Source organism: Alosa sapidissima, chromosome 8 (genome assembly GCF_018492685.1).
Source record: "Alosa sapidissima isolate fAloSap1 chromosome 8, fAloSap1.pri, whole genome shotgun sequence".
Taxonomy (NCBI): domain Eukaryota; kingdom Metazoa; phylum Chordata; class Actinopteri; order Clupeiformes; family Clupeidae; genus Alosa; species Alosa sapidissima.
The window spans coordinates 28,972,735-28,989,918 of NC_055964.1; the positions used below are offsets into that span (position 1 = coordinate 28,972,735).

Genomic DNA, 17,184 nt, shown 5'->3' on the forward strand with positions numbered 1-17,184 from the left:
CCGACAAAGAATTGGTGAGGAAGCACAAAAGGGCTCGTCCGGGATTTGAACCCGGGACCTCTCGCACCCAAAGCGAGAATAATACCCCTAGACCAACGAGCCGCTGAGTGCTCCCCTGGGTCTTGTTTTGTCAGGACCCCTTGCAGGCCTGAGCAAGTAAAAAATCTGGTCCAAAATTGGCTCTTTTCCTTCAATGCTAACAAAAGAGTTTCGTCTTTGTTTGTTTCGTTAGCGTCGATTCTTGCAGTAAAGTCTGGCGTTTGTTTCGGAAAGCTGAGTGCTCCCCTGGGTCTTGTTTTGTCAGGACCCCTTGCAGGCCTGAGCAAGTAAAAAATCTGGTCCAAAATTGGCTCTTTTCCTTCAATGCTAACAAAAGAGTTTCGTCTTTGTTTGTTTCGTTAGCGTCGATTCTTGCAGTAAAGTCTGGCGTTTGTTTCGGAAAGAAGGGCTCGTCCGGGAGTTGAACCCGGGACCTCTCGCACCCGAAGCGAGAATCATACCCCTAGACCAACGAGCCTGGGGCAAGGGTACCTTTTATTCAGTGCCTTTCTTCACAACAAATATTTAGAGTGGTCTGCAGGTAAGACCAATCTTTCAGCTTGGTTCCACTGTGCATCAACATTTCCTAAAGTAAGTCCTGGGTAACGAACTGCAGCAGTTCACCGGTGGCAGCTAGCAGCAAAAGTTGCAGAGTTTCACATAACAGAGGGCTCGTCCGGGATTTGAACCCGGGACCTCTCGCACCCTAAGCGAGAATCATACCCCTAGACCAACGAGCCTGGGGCAAGGGTACCTTTTATTCAGTGCCTTTCTTCACAACAAATATTTAGAGTGGTCTGCAGGTAAGACCAATCTTTCAGCTTGGTTCCACTGCGCATCAACATTTCCTAAAGTAAGTCCTGGGTAACGAACTGCAGCAGTTCACCGGTGGCAGCTAGCAGCAAAAGTTGCAGAGTTTCACAGAACAGAGGGCTCGTCCGGGATTTGAACCCGGGACCTCTCGCACCCTAAGCGAGAATCATACCCCTAGACCAACGAGCCTGGGGCAAGGGTACCTTTTATTCAGTGCCTTTCTTCACAACAAATATTTAGAGTGGTCTGCAGGTAAGACCAATCTTTCAGCTTGGTTCCACTGCGCATCAACATTTCCTAAAGTAAGTCCTGGGTAACGAACTGCAGCAGTTCACCGGTGGCAGCTAGCAGCAAAAGTTGCAGAGTTTCACAGAACAGAGGGCTCGTCCGGGATTTGAACCCGGGACCTCTCGCACCCTAAGCGAGAATCATACCCCTAGACCAACGAGCCACGCTGCGCAAAAGCTTTTGTCGAGCGTTTTGTGCAGCAATATTTAACTGAAAGGAAAGGCAGGTCGGGTGGTGTTGAGTTGCAGAAAAGCTGCCGGCTACATGCTGTACAGCAAAGGAGAGACGGTGCTGACACAAACACATGATACTGACAGAAAGTTGCGTGGGAAAGGTCTCGTCCGGGATTTGAACCCCGGACCTCTCGCACCCTAAGCGAGAATCATACCCCTAGACCAACGAGCCACTCTGCTCAAACGCTTATGTCGAGCCTTCTGTGCAGCAATATTTAGCTGAAAGGAAAGGGAGGTGTGGTGTTGTTTAGTTGCAGAAAAGCTGCCGGCTATATGCTGTACAGCAAAGGTAAGACAGTGCTGACACAAGCACCTGATAATGACAAATAGTTGCGTGGGGAAGGACTTGTCTGGGATTTGAACCCGGGACCTCTCGCACCCTAAGCGAGAATCATACTCTAGACCAACAAGCCTTGACTGGCTATGAATTTAGCTGAAAAAACAACAACATCATTTTCTAGATCACTGACGAGAGTTGAAAATTAACACATTTCAATGAAATGCACCTGTAACGCCTGCGGGCTCGTCCGGGATTTGAACCCGGGACCTCTCGCACCCAAAGCGAGAATCATACCCCTAGACCAACGAGCCGCAATGTGATGGCGCAGGGGGAAAAAATAAACATCCAACTGAGGGTAAATCTCCACAGAGGAAACGCGTTAGACAGTGAGGCCGACAAAGAATTGGTGAGGAAGCACAAAAGGGCTCGTCCGGGATTTGAACCCGGGACCTCTCGCACCCAAAGCGAGAATCATACCCCTAGACCAACGAGCCGCTGAGTGCTCCCCTGGGTCTTGTTTTGTCAGGACCCCTTGCAGGCCTGAGCAAGTAAAAAATCTGGTCCAAAATTGGCTCTTTTCCTTCAATGCTAACAAAAGAGTTTCGTCTTTGTTTGTTTCGTTAGCGTCGATTCTTGCAGTAAAGTCTGGCGTTTGTTTCGGAAAGAAGGGCCCGTCCGGGAGTTGAACCCGGGACCTCTCGCACCCGAAGCGAGAATCATACCCCTAGACCAACGAGCCTGGGCCAAGGGTGCCTTTTATTCAGTGCCTTTCTTCAAAACAAATATTTAGAGTGGTCTGCAGGTAAGACCAATCTTTCAGCTTGGTTCCACTGCGCATCAACATTTCCTAAAGTAAGTCCTGGGTAACGAACTGCAGCAGTTCACCGGTGGCAGCTAGCAGCAAAAGTTGCAGAGTTTCACAGAACAGAGGGCTCGTCCGGGATTTGAACCCGGGACCTCTCGCACCCTAAGCGAGAATCATACCCCTAGACCAACGAGCCACGCTGCACAAAAGCTTTTGTCGAGAGTTTTGTGCAGCAATATTTAACTGAAAGGAAAGGCAGGTCGGGTGGTGTTGAGTTGCAAAAAAGCTGCCGGCTACATGCTGTACAGCAAAGGAGAGACAGTGCTGACACAAACACATGATACTGACAGAAAGTTGCGTGGGAAAGGTCTCGTCCGGGATTTGAACCCGGGACCTCTCGCACCCTAAGCGAGAATCATACCCCTAGACCAACTAGCCACGCTGCTCAAACGCTTATGTCGAGCCTTCTGTGCAGCAATATTTAGCTGAAAGGAAAGGGAGGTGTGGTGTTGTTTAGTTGCAGAAAAGCTGCCGGCTATATGCTGTACAGCAAAGGTAAGACAGTGCTGACACAAGCACCTGATAATGACAAATAGTTGCGTGGGGAAGGACTTGTCTGGGATTTGAACCCGGGACCTCTCGCACCCTAAGCGAGAATCATACTCTAGACCAACAAGCCTTGACTGGCTATGAATTTAGCTGAAAAAACAACAACATAATTTTCTAGATCACTGACGAGAGTTGAAAATTAACACATTTCAATGAAATGCACCTGTAACGCCTGCGGGCTCGTCCGGGATTTGAACCCGGGACCTCTCGCACCCAAAGCGAGAATCATACCCCTAGACCAACGAGCCGCAATGTGATGGCTCAGGGGGAAAAAATATACATCCAACTGAGGCTAAATCTCCACAGCAGAAACGCGTTAGACAGTGAGGCCGACAAAGAATTGGTGAGGAAGCACAAAAGGGCTCGTCCGGGATTTGAACCCGGGACCTCTCGCACCCAAAGCGAGAATAATACCCCTAGACCAACGAGCCGCTGAGTGCTCCCCTGGGTCTTGTTTTGTCAGGACCCCTTGCAGGCCTGAGCAAGTAAAAAATCTGGTCCAAAATTGGCTCTTTTCCTTCAATGCTAACAAAAGAGTTTCGTCTTTGTTTGTTTCGTTAGCGTCGATTCTTGCAGTAAAGTCTGGCGTTTGTTTCGGAAAGCTGAGTGCTCCCCTGGGTCTTGTTTTGTCAGGACCCCTTGCAGGCCTGAGCAAGTAAAAAATCTGGTCCAAAATTGGCTCTTTTCCTTCAATGCTAACAAAAGAGTTTCGTCTTTGTTTGTTTCGTTAGCGTCGATTCTTGCAGTAAAGTCTGGCGTTTGTTTCGGAAAGAAGGGCTCGTCCGGGAGTTGAACCCGGGACCTCTCGCACCCGAAGCGAGAATCATACCCCTAGACCAACGAGCCTGGGGCAAGGGTACCTTTTATTCAGTGCCTTTCTTCACAACAAATATTTAGAGTGGTCTGCAGGTAAGACCAATCTTTCAGCTTGGTTCCACTGTGCATCAACATTTCCTAAAGTAAGTCCTGGGTAACGAACTGCAGCAGTTCACCGGTGGCAGCTAGCAGCAAAAGTTGCAGAGTTTCACATAACAGAGGGCTCGTCCGGGATTTGAACCCGGGACCTCTCGCACCCTAAGCGAGAATCATACCCCTAGACCAACGAGCCTGGGGCAAGGGTACCTTTTATTCAGTGCCTTTCTTCACAACAAATATTTAGAGTGGTCTGCAGGTAAGACCAATCTTTCAGCTTGGTTCCACTGCGCATCAACATTTCCTAAAGTAAGTCCTGGGTAACGAACTGCAGCAGTTCACCGGTGGCAGCTAGCAGCAAAAGTTGCAGAGTTTCACAGAACAGAGGGCTCGTCCGGGATTTGAACCCGGGACCTCTCGCACCCTAAGCGAGAATCATACCCCTAGACCAACGAGCCTGGGGGAAGGGTACCTTTTATTCAGTGCCTTTCTTCACAACAAATATTTAGAGTGGTCTGCAGGTAAGACCAATCTTTCAGCTTGGTTCCACTGCGCATCAACATTTCCTAAAGTAAGTCCTGGGTAACGAACTGCAGCAGTTCACCGGTGGCAGCTAGCAGCAAAAGTTGCAGAGTTTCACAGAACAGAGGGCTCGTCCGGGATTTGAACCCGGGACCTCTCGCACCCTAAGCGAGAATCATACCCCTAGACCAACGAGCCACGCTGCGCAAAAGCTTTTGTCGAGCGTTTTGTGCAGCAATATTTAACTGAAAGGAAAGGCAGGTCGGGTGGTGTTGAGTTGCAGAAAAGCTGCCGGCTACATGCTGTACAGCAAAGGAGAGACGGTGCTGACACAAACACATGATACTGACAGAAAGTTGCGTGGGAAAGGTCTCGTCCGGGATTTGAACCCCGGACCTCTCGCACCCTAAGCGAGAATCATACCCCTAGACCAACGAGCCACTCTGCTCAAACGCTTATGTCGAGCCTTCTGTGCAGCAATATTTAGCTGAAAGGAAAGGGAGGTGTGGTGTTGTTTAGTTGCAGAAAAGCTGCCGGCTATATGCTGTACAGCAAAGGTAAGACAGTGCTGACACAAGCACCTGATAATGACAAATAGTTGCGTGGGGAAGGACTTGTCTGGGATTTGAACCCGGGACCTCTCGCACCCTAAGCGAGAATCATACTCTAGACCAACAAGCCTTGACTGGCTATGAATTTAGCTGAAAAAACAACAACATCATTTTCTAGATCACTGACGAGAGTTGAAAATTAACACATTTCAATGAAATGCACCTGTAACGCCTGCGGGCTCGTCCGGGATTTGAACCCGGGACCTCTCGCACCCAAAGCGAGAATCATACCCCTAGACCAACGAGCCGCAATGTGATGGCGCAGGGGGAAAAAATAAACATCCAACTGAGGGTAAATCTCCACAGAGGAAACGCGTTAGACAGTGAGGCCGACAAAGAATTGGTGAGGAAGCACAAAAGGGCTCGTCCGGGATTTGAACCCGGGACCTCTCGCACCCAAAGCGAGAATCATACCCCTAGACCAACGAGCCGCTGAGTGCTCCCCTGGGTCTTGTTTTGTCAGGACCCCTTGCAGGCCTGAGCAAGTAAAAAATCTGGTCCAAAATTGGCTCTTTTCCTTCAATGCTAACAAAAGAGTTTCGTCTTTGTTTGTTTCGTTAGCGTCGATTCTTGCAGTAAAGTCTGGCGTTTGTTTCGGAAAGAAGGGCCCGTCCGGGAGTTGAACCCGGGACCTCTCGCACCCGAAGCGAGAATCATACCCCTAGACCAACGAGCCTGGGCCAAGGGTGCCTTTTATTCAGTGCCTTTCTTCAAAACAAATATTTAGAGTGGTCTGCAGGTAAGACCAATCTTTCAGCTTGGTTCCACTGCGCATCAACATTTCCTAAAGTAAGTCCTGGGTAACGAACTGCAGCAGTTCACCGGTGGCAGCTAGCAGCAAAAGTTGCAGAGTTTCACAGAACAGAGGGCTCGTCCGGGATTTGAACCCGGGACCTCTCGCACCCTAAGCGAGAATCATACCCCTAGACCAACGAGCCACGCTGCACAAAAGCTTTTGTCGAGAGTTTTGTGCAGCAATATTTAACTGAAAGGAAAGGCAGGTCGGGTGGTGTTGAGTTGCAAAAAAGCTGCCGGCTACATGCTGTACAGCAAAGGAGAGACAGTGCTGACACAAACACATGATACTGACAGAAAGTTGCGTGGGAAAGGTCTCGTCCGGGATTTGAACCCGGGACCTCTCGCACCCTAAGCGAGAATCATACCCCTAGACCAACTAGCCACGCTGCTCAAACGCTTATGTCGAGCCTTCTGTGCAGCAATATTTAGCTGAAAGGAAAGGGAGGTGTGGTGTTGTTTAGTTGCAGAAAAGCTGCCGGCTATATGCTGTACAGCAAAGGTAAGACAGTGCTGACACAAGCACCTGATAATGACAAATAGTTGCGTGGGGAAGGACTTGTCTGGGATTTGAACCCGGGACCTCTCGCACCCTAAGCGAGAATCATACTCTAGACCAACAAGCCTTGACTGGCTATGAATTTAGCTGAAAAAACAACAACATAATTTTCTAGATCACTGACGAGAGTTGAAAATTAACACATTTCAATGAAATGCACCTGTAACGCCTGCGGGCTCGTCCGGGATTTGAACCCGGGACCTCTCGCACCCAAAGCGAGAATCATACCCCTAGACCAACGAGCCGCAATGTGATGGCTCAGGGGGAAAAAATATACATCCAACTGAGGCTAAATCTCCACAGCAGAAACGCGTTAGACAGTGAGGCCGACAAAGAATTGGTGAGGAAGCACAAAAGCGCTCGTCCGGGATTTGAACCCGGGACCTCTCGCACCCAAAGCGAGAATAATACCCCTAGACCAACGAGCCGCTGAGTGCTCCCCTGGGTCTTGTTTTGTCAGGACCCCTTGCAGGCCTGAGCACGTAAAAAATCTGGTCCAAAATTGGCTCTTTTCCTTCAATGCTAACAAAAGAGTTTCATCTTTGTTTGTTTCGTTAGCGTCGATTCTTGCAGTAAAGTCTGGCGTTTGTTTCGGAAAGCTGAGTGCTCCCCTGGGTCTTGTTTTGTCAGGACCCCTTGCAGGCCTGAGCAAGTAAAAAATCTGGTCCAAAATTGGCTCTTTTCCTTCAATGCTAACAAAAGAGTTTCGTCTTTGTTTGTTTCGTTAGCGTCGATTCTTTCAGTAAAGTCTGGCGTTTGTTTCGGAAAGAAGGGCTCGTCCGGGAGTTGAACCCGGGACCTCTCGCACCCGAAGCGAGAATCATACCCCTAGACCAACGAGCCTGGGGCAAGGGTACCTTTTATTCAGTGCCTTTCTTCACAACAAATATTTAGAGTGGTCTGCAGGTAAGACCAATCTTTCAGCTTGGTTCCATTGTGCATCAACATTTCCTAAAGTAAGTCCTGGGTAACGAACTGCAGCAGTTCACCGGTGGCAGCTAGCAGCAAAAGTTGCAGAGTTTCACATAACAGAGGGCTCGTCCGGGATTTGAACCCGGGACCTCTCGCACCCTAAGCGAGAATCATACCCCTAGACCAACGAGCCTGGGGCAAGGGTACCTTTTATTCAGTGCCTTTCTTCACAACAAATATTTAGAGTGGTCTGCAGGTAAGACCAATCTTTCAGCTTGGTTCCACTGCGCATCAACATTTCCTAAAGTAAGTCCTGGGTAACGAACTGCAGCAGTTCACCGGTGGCAGCTAGCAGCAAAAGTTGCAGAGTTTCACAGAACAGAGGGCTCGTCCGGGATTTGAACCCGGGACCTCTCGCACCCTAAGCGAGAATCATACCCCTAGACCAACGAGCCTGGGGCAAGGGTACCTTTTATTCAGTGCCTTTCTTCACAACAAATATTTAGAGTGGTCTGCAGGTAAGACCAATCTTTCAGCTTGGTTCCACTGCGCATCAACATTTCCTAAAGTAAGTCCTGGGTAACGAACTGCAGCAGTTCACCGGTGGCAGCTAGCAGCAAAAGTTGCAGAGTTTCACAGAACAGAGGGCTCGTCCGGGATTTGAACCCGGGACCTCTCGCACCCTAAGCGAGAATCATACCCCTAGACCAACGAGCCACGCTGCGCAAAAGCTTTTGTCGAGCGTTTTGTGCAGCAATATTTAACTGAAAGGAAAGGCAGGTCGGGTGGTGTTGAGTTGCAGAAAAGCTGCCGGCTACATGCTGTACAGCAAAGGAGAGACGGTGCTGACACAAACACATGATACTGACAGAAAGTTGCGTGGGAAAGGTCTCGTCCGGGATTTGAACCCCGGACCTCTCGCACCCTAAGCGAGAATCATACCCCTAGACCAACGAGCCACTCTGCTCAAACGCTTATGTCGAGCCTTCTGTGCAGCAATATTTAGCTGAAAGGAAAGGGAGGTGTGGTGTTGTTTAGTTGCAGAAAAGCTGCCGGCTATATGCTGTACAGCAAAGGTAAGACAGTGCTGACACAAGCACCTGATAATGACGAATAGTTGCGTGGGGAAGGACTTGTCTGGGATTTGAACCCGGGACCTCTCGCACCCTAAGCGAGAATCATACTCTAGACCAACAAGCCTTGACTGGCTATGAATTTAGCTGAAAAAACAACAACATAATTTTCTAGATCACTGACGAGAGTTGAAAATTAACACATTTCAATGAAATGCACCTGTAACGCCTGCGGGCTCGTCCGGGATTTGAACCCGGGACCTCTCGCACCCAAAGCGAGAATCATACCCCTAGACCAACGAGCCGCAATGTGATGGCTCAGGGGGAAAAAATATACATCCAACTGAGGCTAAATCTCCACAGCAGAAACGCGTTAGACAGTGAGGCCGACAAAGAATTGGTGAGGAAGCACAAAAGGGCTCGTCCGGGATTTGAACCCGGGACCTCTCGCACCCAAAGCGAGAATAATACCCCTAGACCAACGAGCCGCTGAGTGCTCCCCTGGGTCTTGTTTTGTCAGGACCCCTTGCAGGCCTGAGCAAGTAAAAAATCTGGTCCAAAATTGGCTCTTTTCCTTCAATGCTAACAAAAGAGTTTCGTCTTTGTTTGTTTCGTTAGCGTCGATTCTTGCAGTAAAGTCTGGCGTTTGTTTCGGAAAGCTGAGTGCTCCCCTGGGTCTTGTTTTGTCAGGACCCCTTGCAGGCCTGAGCAAGTAAAAAATCTGGTCCAAAATTGGCTCTTTTCCTTCAATGCTAACAAAAGAGTTTCGTCTTTGTTTGTTTCGTTAGCGTCGATTCTTGCAGTAAAGTCTGGCGTTTGTTTCGGAAAGAAGGGCTCGTCCGGGAGTTGAACCCGGGACCTCTCGCACCCGAAGCGAGAATCATACCCCTAGACCAACGAGCCTGGGGCAAGGGTACCTTTTATTCAGTGCCTTTCTTCACAACAAATATTTAGAGTGGTCTGCAGGTAAGACCAATCTTTCAGCTTGGTTCCATTGTGCATCAACATTTCCTAAAGTAAGTCCTGGGTAACGAACTGCAGCAGTTCACCGGTGGCAGCTAGCAGCAAAAGTTGCAGAGTTTCACATAACAGAGGGCTCGTCCGGGATTTGAACCCGGGACCTCTCGCACCCTAAGCGAGAATCATACCCCTAGACCAACGAGCCTGGGGCAAGGGTACCTTTTATTCAGTGCCTTTCTTCACAACAAATATTTAGAGTGGTCTGCAGGTAAGACCAATCTTTCAGCTTGGTTCCACTGCGCATCAACATTTCCTAAAGTAAGTCCTGGGTAACAAACTGCAGAAGTTCACCGGTGGCAGCTAGCAGCAAAAGTTGCAGAGTTTCACATAACAGAGGGCTCGTCCGGGATTTGAACCCGGGACCTCTCGCACCCTAAGCGAGAATCATACCCCTAGACCAACGAGCCTGGGGCAAGGGTACCTTTTATTCAGTGCCTTTCTTCACAACAAATATTTAGAGTGGTCTGCAGGTAAGACCAATCTTTCAGCTTGGTTCCACTGCGCATCAACATTTCCTAAAGTAAGTCCTGGGTAACGAACTGCAGCAGTTCACCGGTGGCAGCTAGCAGCAAAAGTTGCAGAGTTTCACAGAACAGAGGGCTCGTCCGGGATTTGAACCCGAGACCTCTCGCACCCTAAGCGAGAATCATACCCCTAGACCAACGAGCCACGCTGCGCAAAAGCTTTTGTCGAGCGTTTTGTGCAGCAATATTTAACTGAAAGGAAAGGCAGGTCGGGTGGTGTTGAGTTGCAGAAAAGCTGCCGGCTACATGCTGTACAGCAAAGGAGAGACGGTGCTGACACAAACACATCATACTGACAGAAAGTTGCGTGGGAAAGGTCTCGTCCGGGATTTGAACCCCGGACCTCTCGCACCCTAAGCGAGAATCATACCCCTAGACCAACGAGCCATTCTGCTCAAACGCTTATGTCGAGCCTTCTGTGCAGCAATATTTAGCTGAAAGGAAAGGGAGGTGTGGTGTTGTTTAGTTGCAGAAAAGCTGCCGGCTATATGCTGTACAGCAAAGGTAAGACAGTGCTGACACAAGCACCTGATAATGACAAATAGTTGCGTGGGGAAGGACTTGTCTGGGATTTGAACCCGGGACCTCTCGCACCCTAAGCGAGAATCATACCCTAGACCAACAAGCCTTGACTGGCTATGAATTTAGCTGAAAAAACAACAACATAATTTTCTAGATCACTGACGAGAGTTGAAAATTAACACATTTCAATGAAATGCACCTGTAACGCCTGCGGGCTCGTCCGGGATTTGAACCCGGGACCTCTCGCACCCAAAGCGAGAATCATACCCCTAGACCAACGAGCCGCAATGTGATGGCTCAGGGGGAAAAATATACATCCAACTGAGGCTAAATCTCCACAGCAGAAACGCGTTAGACAGTGAGGCCGACAAAGAATTGGTGAGGAAGCACAAAAGGGCTCGTCCGGGATTTGAACCCGGGACCTCTCGCACCCAAAGCGAGAATAATACCCCTAGACCAACGAGCCGCTGAGTGCTCCCCTGGGTCTTGTTTTGTCAGGACCCCTTGCAGGCCTGAGCAAGTAAAAAATCTGGTCCAAAATTGGCTCTTTTCCTTCAATGCTAACAAAAGAGTTTCGTCTTTGTTTGTTTCGTTAGCGTCGATTCTTGCAGTAAAGTCTGGCGTTTGTTTCGGAAAGCTGAGTGCTCCCCTGGGTCTTGTTTTGTCAGGACCCCTTGCAGGCCTGAGCAAGTAAAAAATCTGGTCCAAAATTGGCTCTTTTCCTTCAATGCTAACAAAAGAGTTTCGTCTTTGTTTGTTTCGTTAGCGTCGATTCTTGCAGTAAAGTCTGGCGTTTGTTTCGGAAAGAAGGGCTCGTCCGGGAGTTGAACCCGGGACCTCTCGCACCCGAAGCGAGAATCATACCCCTAGACCAACGAGCCTGGGGCAAGGGTACCTTTTATTCAGTGCCTTTCTTCACAACAAATATTTAGAGTGGTCTGCAGGTAAGACCAATCTTTCAGCTTGGTTCCACTGTGCATCAACATTTCCTAAAGTAAGTCCTGGGTAACGAACTGCAGCAGTTCACCGGTGGCAGCTAGCAGCAAAAGTTGCAGAGTTTCACATAACAGAGGGCTCGTCCGGGATTTGAACCCGGGACCTCTCGCACCCTAAGCGAGAATCATACCCCTAGACCAACGAGCCTGGGGCAAGGGTACCTTTTATTCAGTGCCTTTCTTCACAACAAATATTTAGAGTGGTCTGCAGGTAAGACCAATCTTTCAGCTTGGTTCCACTGCGCATCAACATTTCCTAAAGTAAGTCCTGGGTAACGAACTGCAGAAGTTCACCGGTGGCAGCTAGCAGCAAAAGTTGCAGAGTTTCACATAACAGAGGGCTCGTCCGGGATTTGAACCCGGGACCTCTCGCACCCTAAGCGAGAATCATACCCCTAGACCAACGAGCCTGGGGCAAGGGTACCTTTTATTCAGTGCCTTTCTTCACAACAAATATTTAGAGTGGTCTGCAGGTAAGACCAATCTTTCAGCTTGGTTCCACTGCGCATCAACATTTCCTAAAGTAAGTCCTGGGTAACGAACTGCAGCAGTTCACCGGTGGCAGCTAGCAGCAAAAGTTGCAGAGTTTCACAGAACAGAGGGCTCGTCCGGGATTTGAACCCGAGACCTCTCGCACCCTAAGCGAGAATCATACCCCTAGACCAACGAGCCACGCTGCGCAAAAGCTTTTGTCGAGCGTTTTGTGCAGCAATATTTAACTGAAAGGAAAGGCAGGTCGGGTGGTGTTGAGTTGCAGAAAAGCTGCCGGCTACATGCTGTACAGCAAAGGAGAGACGGTGCTGACACAAACACATCATACTGACAGAAAGTTGCGTGGGAAAGGTCTCGTCCGGGATTTGAACCCCGGACCTCTCGCACCCTAAGCGAGAATCATACCCCTAGACCAACGAGCCACTCTGCTCAAACGCTTATGTCGAGCCTTCTGTGCAGCAATATTTAGCTGAAAGGAAAGGGAGGTGTGGTGTTGTTTAGTTGCAGAAAAGCTGCCGGCTATATGCTGTACAGCAAAGGTAAGACAGTGCTGACACAAGCACCTGATAATGACAAATAGTTGCGTGGGGAAGGACTTGTCTGGGATTTGAACCCGGGACCTCTCGCACCCTAAGCGAGAATCATACCCTAGACCAACAAGCCTTGACTGGCTATGAATTTAGCTGAAAAAACAACAACATAATTTTCTAGATCACTGACGAGAGTTGAAAATTAACACATTTCAATGAAATGCACCTGTAACGCCTGCGGGCTCGTCCGGGATTTGAACCCGGGACCTCTCGCACCCAAAGCGAGAATCATACCCCTAGACCAACGAGCCGCAATGTGATGGCTCAGGGGGAAAAAATATACATCCAACTGAGGCTAAATCTCCACAGCAGAAACGCGTTAGACAGTGAGGCCGACAAAGAATTGGTGAGGAAGCACAAAAGGGCTCGTCCGGGATTTGAACCCGGGACCTCTCGCACCCAAAGCGAGAATAATACCCCTAGACCAACGAGCCGCTGAGTGCTCCCCTGGGTCTTGTTTTGTCAGGACCCCTTGCAGGCCTGAGCAAGTAAAAAATCTGGTCCAAAATTGGCTCTTTTCCTTCAATGCTAACAAAAGAGTTTCGTCTTTGTTTGTTTCGTTAGCGTCGATTCTTGCAGTAAAGTCTGGCGTTTGTTTCGGAAAGCTGAGTGCTCCCCTGGGTCTTGTTTTGTCAGGACCCCTTGCAGGCCTGAGCAAGTAAAAAATCTGGTCCAAAATTGGCTCTTTTCCTTCAATGCTAACAAAAGAGTTTCGTCTTTGTTTGTTTCGTTAGCGTCGATTCTTGCAGTAAAGTCTGGCGTTTGTTTCGGAAAGAAGGGCTCGTCCGGGAGTTGAACCCGGGACCTCTCGCACCCGAAGCGAGAATCATACCCCTAGACCAACGAGCCTGGGGCAAGGGTACCTTTTATTCAGTGCCTTTCTTCACAACAAATATTTAGAGTGGTCTGCAGGTAAGACCAATCTTTCAGCTTGGTTCCACTGTGCATCAACATTTCCTAAAGTAAGTCCTGGGTAACGAACTGCAGCAGTTCACCGGTGGCAGCTAGCAGCAAAAGTTGCAGAGTTTCACATAACAGAGGGCTCGTCCGGGATTTGAACCCGGGACCTCTCGCACCCTAAGCGAGAATCATACCCCTAGACCAACGAGCCTGGGGCAAGTGTACCTTTTATTCAGTGCCTTTCTTCACAACAAATATTTAGAGTGGTCTGCAGGTAAGACCAATCTTTCAGCTTGGTTCCACTGCGCATCAACATTTCCTAAAGTAAGTCCTGGGTAACGAACTGCAGCAGTTCACCGGTGGCAGCTAGCAGCAAAAGTTGCAGAGTTTCACAGAACAGAGGGCTCGTCCGGGATTTGAACCCGAGACCTCTCGCACCCTAAGCGAGAATCATACCCCTAGACCAACGAGCCACGCTGCGCAAAAGCTTTTGTCGAGCGTTTTGTGCAGCAATATTTAACTGAAAGGAAAGGCAGGTCGGGTGGTGTTGAGTTGCAGAAAAGCTGCCGGCTACATGCTGTACAGCAAAGGAGAGACGGTGCTGACACAAACACATCATACTGACAGAAAGTTGCGTGGGAAAGGTCTCGTCCGGGATTTGAACCCCGGACCTCTCGCACCCTAAGCGAGAATCATACCCCTAGACCAACGAGCCACTCCGCTCAAACGCTTATGTCGAGCCTTCTGTGCAGCAATATTTAGCTGAAAGGAAAGGGAGGTGTGGTGTTGTTTAGTTGCAGAAAAGCTGCCGGCTATATGCTGTACAGCAAAGGTAAGACAGTGCTGACACAAGCACCTGATAATGACAAATAGTTGCGTGGGGAAGGACTTGTCTGGGATTTGAACCCGGGACCTCTCGCACCCTAAGCGAGAATCATACCCTAGACCAACAAGCCTTGACTGGCTATGAATTTAGCTGAAAAAACAACAACATAATTTTCTAGATCACTGACGAGAGTTGAAAATTAACACATTTCAATGAAATGCACCTGTAACGCCTGCGGGCTCGTCCGGGATTTGAACCCGGGACCTCTCGCACCCAAAGCGAGAATCATACCCCTAGACCAACGAGCCGCAATGTGATGGCTCAGGGGGAAAAAATATACATCCAACTGAGGCTAAATCTCCACAGGAGAAACGTGTTAGACAGTGAGGCCGACAAAGAATTGGTGAGGAAGCACAAAAGGGCTCGTCCGGGATTTGAACCCGGGACCTCTCGCACCCAAAGCGAGAATCATACCCCTAGACCAACGAGCCGCTGAGTGCTCCCCTGGGTCTTGTTTTGTCAGGACCCCTTGCAGGCCTGAGCAAGTAAAAAATCTGGTCCAAAATTGGCTCTTTTCCTTCAATGCTAACAAAAGAGTTTCGTCTTTGTTTGTTTCGTTAGCGTCGATTCTTGCAGTAAAGTCTGGCATTTGTTTCGGAAAGAAGGGCTCGTCCGGGAGTTGAACCCGGGACCTCTCGCACCCGAAGCGAGAATCATACCCCTAGACCAACGAGCCTGGGGCAAGGGTACCTTTTATTCAGTGCCTTTCTTCACAACAAATATTTAGAGTGGTCTGCAGGTAAGACCAATCTTTCAGCTTGGTTCCACTGTGCATCAACATTTCCTAAAGTAAGTCCTGGGTAACGAACTGCAGCAGTTCACCGGTGGCAGCTAGCAGCAAAAGTTGCAGAGTTTCACATAACAGAGGGCTCGTCCGGGATTTGAACCCGAGACCTCTCGCACCCTAAGCGAGAATCATACCCCTAAACCAACGAGCCACGCTGCGCAAAAGCTTTTGTCGAGCGTTTTGTGCAGCAATATTTAACTGAAAGGAAAGGCAGGTCGGGTGGTGTTGAGTTGCAGAAAAGCTGCCGGCTACATGCTGTACAGCAAAGGAGAGACGGTGCTGACACAAACACATCATACTGACAGAAAGTTGCGTGGGAAAGGTCTCGTCCGGGATTTGAACCCGGGACCTCTCGCACCCAAAGCGAGAATAATACCCCTAGACCAACGAGCCGCTGAGTGCTCCCCTGGGTCTTGTTTTGTCAGGACCCCTTGCAGGCCTGAGCAAGTAAAAAATCTGGTCCAAAATTGGCTCTTTTCCTTCAATGCTAACAAAAGAGTTTCGTCTTTGTTTGTTTCGTTAGCGTCGATTCTTGCAGTAAAGTCTGGCGTTTGTTTCGGAAAGCTGAGTGCTCCCCTGGGTCTTGTTTTGTCAGGACCCCTTGCAGGCCTGAGCAAGTAAAAAATCTGGTCCAAAATTGGCTCTTTTCCTTCAATGCTAACAAAAGAGTTTCGTCTTTGTTTGTTTCGTTAGCGTCGATTCTTGCAGTAAAGTCTGGCGTTTGTTTCGGAAAGAAGGGCTCGTCCGGGAGTTGAACCCGGGACCTCTCGCACCCGAAGCGAGAATCATACCCCTAGACCAACGAGCCTGGGGCAAGGGTACCTTTTATTCAGTGCCTTTCTTCACAACAAATATTTAGAGTGGTCTGCAGGTAAGACCAATCTTTCAGCTTGGTTCCACTGTGCATCAACATTTCCTAAAGTAAGTCCTGGGTAACGAACTGCAGCAGTTCACCGGTGGCAGCTAGCAGCAAAAGTTGCAGAGTTTCACATAACAGAGGGCTCGTCCGGGATTTGAACCCGGGACCTCTCGCACCCTAAGCGAGAATCATACCCCTAGACCAACGAGCCTGGGGCAAGGGTACCTTTTATTCAGTGCCTTTCTTCACAACAAATATTTAGAGTGGTCTGCAGGTAAGACCAATCTTTCAGCTTGGTTCCACTGCGCATCAACATTTCCTAAAGTAAGTCCTGGGTAACGAACTGCAGCAGTTCACCGGTGGCAGCTAGCAGCAAAAGTTGCAGAGTTTCACAGAACAGAGGGCTCGTCCGGGATTTGAACCCGAGACCTCTCGCACCCTAAGCTAGAATCATACCCCTAGACCAACGAGCCACGCTGCGCAAAAGCTTTTGTCGAGCGTTTTGTGCAGCAATATTTAACTGAAAGGAAAGGCAGGTCGGGTGGTGTTGAGTTGCAGAAAAGCTGCCGGCTACATGCTGTACAGCAAAGGAGAGACGGTGCTGACACAAACACATCATACTGACAGAAAGTTGCGTGGGAAAGGTCTCGTCCGGGATTTGAACCCCGGACCTCTCGCACCCTAAGCGAGAATCATACCCCTAGACCAACGAGCCACTCTGCTCAAACGCTTATGTCGAGCCTTCTGTGCAGCAATATTTAGCTGAAAGGAAAGGGAGGTGTGGTGTTGTTTAGTTGCAGAAAAGCTGCCGGCTATATGCTGTACAGCAAAGGTAAGACAGTGCTGACACAAGCACCTGATAATGACAAATAGTTGCGTGGGGAAGGACTTGTCTGGGATTTGAACCCGGGACCTCTCGCACCCTAAGCGAGAATCATACCCTAGACCAACAAGCCTTGACTGGCTATGAATTTAGCTGAAAAAACAACAACATAATTTTCTAGATCACTGACGAGAGTTGAAAATTAACACATTTCAATGAAATGCACCTGTAACGCCTGCGGGCTCGTCCGGGATTTGAACCCGGGACCTCTCGCACCCAAAGCGAGAATCATACCCCTAGACCAACGAGCCGCTGAGTGCTCCCCTGGGTCTTGT

The 17,184-nt window shown here is 49.2% G+C and overlaps 21 non-coding genes across 21 annotated transcripts; all 21 read right to left on the reverse strand.

Annotated features, from left to right (window-relative positions):
• Window positions 1–445: 445 nt before the first annotated feature.
• Window positions 446–517, reverse strand: trnap-cgg. The gene has a single exon. It is a non-coding gene; the product is annotated as a tRNA-Pro (tRNA).
• Window positions 518–707: 190 nt separating this feature from the next.
• Window positions 708–779, reverse strand: trnap-agg. The gene has a single exon. It is a non-coding gene; the product is annotated as a tRNA-Pro (tRNA).
• A 190-nt stretch (window positions 780–969) lies between these two features.
• Window positions 970–1,041, reverse strand: trnap-agg. The gene has a single exon. It is a non-coding gene; the product is annotated as a tRNA-Pro (tRNA).
• A 190-nt stretch (window positions 1,042–1,231) lies between these two features.
• trnap-agg lies at window positions 1,232–1,303 on the reverse strand. Its single transcript has one exon. It is a non-coding gene; the product is annotated as a tRNA-Pro (tRNA).
• A 589-nt stretch (window positions 1,304–1,892) lies between these two features.
• Window positions 1,893–1,964, reverse strand: trnap-ugg. Its single transcript has one exon. It is a non-coding gene; the product is annotated as a tRNA-Pro (tRNA).
• Window positions 1,965–2,075: 111 nt separating this feature from the next.
• On the reverse strand, window positions 2,076–2,147 carry trnap-ugg. The gene has a single exon. It is a non-coding gene; the product is annotated as a tRNA-Pro (tRNA).
• A 173-nt stretch (window positions 2,148–2,320) lies between these two features.
• trnap-cgg lies at window positions 2,321–2,392 on the reverse strand. Its single transcript has one exon. It is a non-coding gene; the product is annotated as a tRNA-Pro (tRNA).
• Window positions 2,393–3,243: 851 nt separating this feature from the next.
• On the reverse strand, window positions 3,244–3,315 carry trnap-ugg. Its single transcript has one exon. It is a non-coding gene; the product is annotated as a tRNA-Pro (tRNA).
• Window positions 3,316–3,841: 526 nt separating this feature from the next.
• Window positions 3,842–3,913, reverse strand: trnap-cgg. The gene has a single exon. It is a non-coding gene; the product is annotated as a tRNA-Pro (tRNA).
• A 1,375-nt stretch (window positions 3,914–5,288) lies between these two features.
• Window positions 5,289–5,360, reverse strand: trnap-ugg. The gene has a single exon. It is a non-coding gene; the product is annotated as a tRNA-Pro (tRNA).
• A 111-nt stretch (window positions 5,361–5,471) lies between these two features.
• Window positions 5,472–5,543, reverse strand: trnap-ugg. Its single transcript has one exon. It is a non-coding gene; the product is annotated as a tRNA-Pro (tRNA).
• Window positions 5,544–5,716: 173 nt separating this feature from the next.
• trnap-cgg lies at window positions 5,717–5,788 on the reverse strand. The gene has a single exon. It is a non-coding gene; the product is annotated as a tRNA-Pro (tRNA).
• An 851-nt stretch (window positions 5,789–6,639) lies between these two features.
• trnap-ugg lies at window positions 6,640–6,711 on the reverse strand. Its single transcript has one exon. It is a non-coding gene; the product is annotated as a tRNA-Pro (tRNA).
• A 526-nt stretch (window positions 6,712–7,237) lies between these two features.
• Window positions 7,238–7,309, reverse strand: trnap-cgg. The gene has a single exon. It is a non-coding gene; the product is annotated as a tRNA-Pro (tRNA).
• A 1,375-nt stretch (window positions 7,310–8,684) lies between these two features.
• Window positions 8,685–8,756, reverse strand: trnap-ugg. The gene has a single exon. It is a non-coding gene; the product is annotated as a tRNA-Pro (tRNA).
• Window positions 8,757–9,282: 526 nt separating this feature from the next.
• On the reverse strand, window positions 9,283–9,354 carry trnap-cgg. The gene has a single exon. It is a non-coding gene; the product is annotated as a tRNA-Pro (tRNA).
• A 1,375-nt stretch (window positions 9,355–10,729) lies between these two features.
• On the reverse strand, window positions 10,730–10,801 carry trnap-ugg. The gene has a single exon. It is a non-coding gene; the product is annotated as a tRNA-Pro (tRNA).
• Window positions 10,802–11,326: 525 nt separating this feature from the next.
• trnap-cgg lies at window positions 11,327–11,398 on the reverse strand. Its single transcript has one exon. It is a non-coding gene; the product is annotated as a tRNA-Pro (tRNA).
• A 1,973-nt stretch (window positions 11,399–13,371) lies between these two features.
• On the reverse strand, window positions 13,372–13,443 carry trnap-cgg. The gene has a single exon. It is a non-coding gene; the product is annotated as a tRNA-Pro (tRNA).
• Window positions 13,444–14,984: 1,541 nt separating this feature from the next.
• Window positions 14,985–15,056, reverse strand: trnap-cgg. Its single transcript has one exon. It is a non-coding gene; the product is annotated as a tRNA-Pro (tRNA).
• Window positions 15,057–15,903: 847 nt separating this feature from the next.
• On the reverse strand, window positions 15,904–15,975 carry trnap-cgg. Its single transcript has one exon. It is a non-coding gene; the product is annotated as a tRNA-Pro (tRNA).
• Window positions 15,976–17,184: the final 1,209 nt, after the last annotated feature.